The sequence below is a fragment of the Acomys minous genome (genome assembly GCF_964271855.1).
Source record: "Acomys minous genome assembly, chromosome: 1".
Taxonomy (NCBI): Eukaryota; Metazoa; Chordata; class Mammalia; order Rodentia; family Muridae; genus Acomys; species Acomys minous.
This window is the reverse complement of record NC_140483.1, coordinates 163,212,844-163,217,523: the sequence shown is the minus strand read 5'-3', so window position 1 is coordinate 163,217,523 and position 4,680 is coordinate 163,212,844. Positions and strand designations below refer to the sequence as shown.

Here is a 4,680-nt window from a genome sequence, read left to right as displayed (position 1 = left end):
AGGGAAATTAAAAGTGTCATGTCATAAAAAGGTTCATACAACTCTGAACCAATGAGCTCCCAGCCAGTCATAGTTTCATTTTCATTACTGTGACAGAACCATGACTAAAAGCAACCTGAAAAGGAAAGGCCTCAGTTGGCTCACACGTCCAGATCACAGTCCATCACTGAGGGAGGCTAGGCAGGAACTCAAGCAGGAATCTGGAGGTGGAAACTGAAGTAGAGACCATAGAGGAGTGCTTCCCACTGGCTTTCTCCTCATGGTTTGCTTAGCCTGCTTTCTTATGGCACCTAGCACCACTGGCCTAAGGGTGACACTATCCCTAGGACCCTCCCACATCAACCATCATTCAAGAAATAAAAGCGTACAAGGTTGTATCATATAGTCTCAAAGTATTTTATTATTTTATACTTACCTGAAAAAATATAATCTTAAAGAAAGTTGTACCACTAGTTAGTACTTCTTATAAAATAGACCAAGAGAGATAAAAATTCTGGTACCAAGCATAAGAAATCTCTTTTACAACGGCTGGTCAGGGTAGTAAAATTGACTCCCAAAACAATATTGAATATGACAGTTGTCCTTGTTTGTCTCACAGAGGTTGGAGGTAAGCCCGTATTGCCGATGACTCCATACTTTTTAAAAAATGGTTTTTATAAAATGTAGTTTTATTTTATGTTACTCTGCTGTTACATAGGGCATAACATTTTCACAAGGCTCTTTTGGGATTACAGACAGTAATTAGCAAACACACAATATGGTGGTCCAACTCTCTAAAGAACAATCACTGGACAAACTGGACACCTTCCTACATGTGCACAAATCTGCCTGGAAAAGTACTAAAGTTTAGACTTGGACTTGTATACTTTATTTCCCCTTTCTAGTGTATTAAGAAAGAACATGCATTTTAATTTGCCCATAGCAATGCTGATACTCTAGCAGCGACATGCTACTTCTATTACAAGACAGAGTATTACAATACCAGAGCTACGAAGGCAGGAGGTGTAAGTGAATTTTTATTGGGAAGGAAGTTGTCAACTTAAACAGAGGCAAATGAAGAATGTATAATGAAACTCCCTGTTGTCACAGACAGATGTAACCTCTAGAACATGTGACATAGGTCACTTCAATCTGTGACCCCAATCCCGGATGCACTGAGTGCTTTCCCATTCAATCTAACAGTCCTGGATTCCTACTGAAATAGTAAGAGCATGGAAAAGTTGCTTCCAAAAGGAAAACTTCAAGAAGGGTCAGAGCGGGAATGTAGAAATCAAGAAGCTATTACTACAATCACTTTAAATTGTAATGTGCTACATTTCCACATCTTCACAGCAATACAAAACACGGTCACTTGTAGAACTGGTTCAGATTACGTAAATACCAAATGTGCTGTCAGTCCCGTACACACGTGTCCGGAAGTTACTTATGTTTATATGAACTTGATACTTTTCTAAAGCAGTCATTGCCCACCAGGAAGGCCAAGACAATACAAACCAAGGGATGGAGTTTTCCAAAGCTGCAGTGTGAAAATACTATAAACAGTTGATCCCATACACATGAATGTGCTTCGTTGCTAGATGAAATCCAAGTGGAATGAGGAATGGAGATAGAAAAAGGTTTTCTTGAGGGGGAAGAGGGAGGCACCCTGGATGCCTTTAGTTTTCGCCCTCTCTCCTGAATCACATTTTTTGCCTGTACTGTCTGATGTCCATGATGTTAAGTTGCCTGTAAGCAACCGCACGCTGAGGTGCTGTCGTTGTGAGAGTCTTTGTTCAGTGTATCGAGCTCTGCAACGGCCTTGTCAAAAGCCGTTTTAGCCAGTGTGCAGGCGAGCTGTGGATTGTTAAGGATCTCATAGCGAAATACAGGAAAGTTAAGAGCCAGCCCCAGGCGGATCGGATGTATAGGCTACATTTCTTTCTTGCGTATATCAAATGCCTTTTGGTAGGCTCCTTGGGAATTATCCATCGTTTGTTTTCGATCATCGCCACAAGCTACTTCAGCAAGATACCGGAAATAATCTGCCTTCCTTTTCAGATAGAAGACTTTACTTTTTCTCTGGGTAAGTTGCATTGGCTATAAAATACTTCTCCAACATTTCCAGGACTGTGGTGCAGATGACCTCAGCTCTGACTCCACTTTCTCCCGATAGTCCTTGATAGGTTGCAACTTCTTGTCGGAGGTGTCGGTTTTCGGTCCGATGCTCGAGATGACCCTCCAGGTGGACCTGCAGCCCCAGACAACGTTCTTGTAGGCCACCGACAGCAGGTTGCGCTCTTCGTTGGACAGCTCAGCTCCCTGCTCCATCACAGCTTTCATGCAGGTGGTCGCTCAGCTTGCTCGTCCAGTTTGGCCTTCTGGATCATCTCGGTCTTCTCCACTGTGAGGGCGAGCACCGAGCTGGATCCAGAGCCCTCCTTCTAGTCTCCAGTCTTCGATGCCATGACGCGAGTCCCACCACTTCGATCTGCTTTGGGCTTTTGGCTGAGGACCCTCTCCGACTCCATACTTTTAAGATAGAGGACTCATTATTAAAGTTGCATCTAACTTGAAAGCCTTCTTACAGTATAGCTTCCATCGTACCAGAAAGTTCTAGGCAAGCTGTCAAGGGAGAGAAGCAACAACAATTCTACAAAGCTGTGAAACCTGGGACCCACAACAATGCCCAGCACAGGTATCTGTAAAGGTACTGTAAGTGGCACTCACAGTTGCTGAGTGATCAAACAGCTTTCTTATTGGATGTAAGGCCCACTTAACAGAGGGGGAAACATGCCTGATACCAGAAACCTGCCGACTTCTCAGGGCCAGTGAGGTAATGAATCTTTGAAGAGAATCTACTACCTTTGCTTAATGAGTGTAGTTCTTAACTACATTCTAAACCTTATCCTTATGCCCACAGATAAGGGTATCTGCCAGCTCTGATCAAAGAAGCTTTTCTTTATAGCAAATGGAGACTGTCCATCACGGAAAACCGCAACTGACACACTATGGAGAGCAACAGACCATGGAGAGCCCAGCCACAATAGATGCATCTACATCACTACTCCTGCATGTATTGTTCAGGGAATATCTCAGAAGAAGGATTGGAGAGAGTGCAAGATCAGGAAGATGAAGAAGTTTGCTGTGAAACATTCTCTCATAGACTCGACTGGATAAACACAGTCTACACACTATCAGTAGACATACTAATTCAGAAGTGGGAAAATCTCAAAAGATCCCATCCTTGAACAACAAACTATACTCAACTGATGACTGCAGAGAAGGTGCGGAGCAGGGGGCATTTCCCAAGGATGAGTCTCTTAACTGGTTGTTCAACACAAAAGTGGTCAGCACTGAAACCAGACACACAAGCAACAGAATGAACTCAGGAGGCTGTATTTGTATACCTCTACAGAGCTACACATATATAACAACTTAGGTCAGGGACATAAAGGGGTTTGGAGGAAGAGACATTGGGAGGGGCTGGAGGGAGAAAGGGGAAATGGGAAAAGTGATATAATTGCATGTTAATTTAAAATGTACTTAAAAAGGAAAAAGATAGAAAAATTCCCCAGACTCTTGCCTAAAGGCAATCCAGTTGAGGCATTTTATCAATTGAGGGTCCCTGTTTACAGATGACTCTAGCCTGTGTGAAGCTGACAAAAAGTGCTAAGTAGGACATGACCTCAGACTGTGACTGAGGTAAGAATGCATGTGGTGCCAGTTTCTATACTTGTTAGTCCAGGAGTCAAAAGTTTTTCATGCAAGGAAGTAACTCAGACAAAGTTCTACCAACTTCCTTATTTCACATAAGTAAGGAAATCACTGTATTTTAGACTGTTAGAAGCACACAGTTAGAATACGTTACCTTCTACAACTCTTGAGATGTGACTAAGGAGAATGAGTTGAGGCAAAAATTTTGCTTTATTGACCTGTCTTTCTTTCCCTTTTTTTCTCATCTTCATTCTCACCCATTGATTTTTACATATACTCCTTATATGGATAGATGGAGTCAGGGTCAGCCAGCTGGGAACCAGGCTTACATATCTATATTAGAACATTCCATTACATAATAAAGGGAAACTTCCAAATGTCAGAGACTGTGTGCATATGTATGGCCAGGACATTACTGGCCTTTTATGGGCTCTTTCTAATGGTGCTTCATGGACCCTGGGACAATCCTCTTAACCCACTTTATGTAATTTCTCATTTCCTATAACACCACAAGTTTTTAGCATGTTGAAAATGGAGATTTTAGGGGATCCTTAACCTCATGGTTATGGGCTTAGACACCTGCTTCCATACCCTTAGGTCCTTCTATAGCAGGTGTTGTGACTGGAAAAGTGCTTAGGTATCCATGTAATGAGTGTGGGTAGGGAGCAAATTGTTTTGTGTGTGTCTAGAGAGAGAACAAGACTGAGGGAAAAGCATTATTAGTTGAGTCAATACAGTAAAAGAAATTGCCCTTTCTTACCACATAAACTCTTTGCAAGAATATTGTCGGTAAGATTTATGAGTCATAGTTACATACAGAAAACTATGTTTCAGAGATATAAATGCATTGCTAATGAATCACCATGCATAACTATTAATGGAATCAATATAGTCTCGGAGTATTGTATCCTTCCTATGGTCTTTTTTGTTTTGTTTTTTAATCTGGTAAAATGTTTCCTCACATAATGAGTGTCTCTTACTTCAAAG

The 4,680-nt window shown here is 41.8% G+C and overlaps 1 pseudogene across 1 annotated transcript; it reads right to left on the bottom strand.

The window, feature by feature from the left end:
• Positions 1-650: 650 nt before the first annotated feature.
• Positions 651-3,988, bottom strand: LOC311591998 (14-3-3 protein theta-like; annotated as a pseudogene). Its single transcript, XR_014783664.1, has 2 exons — positions 3,848-3,988; positions 651-2,601 (listed from the first exon to the last, which is right to left on the bottom strand). The product of XR_014783664.1 is annotated as a 14-3-3 protein theta-like (transcript).
• Positions 3,989-4,680: the final 692 nt, after the last annotated feature.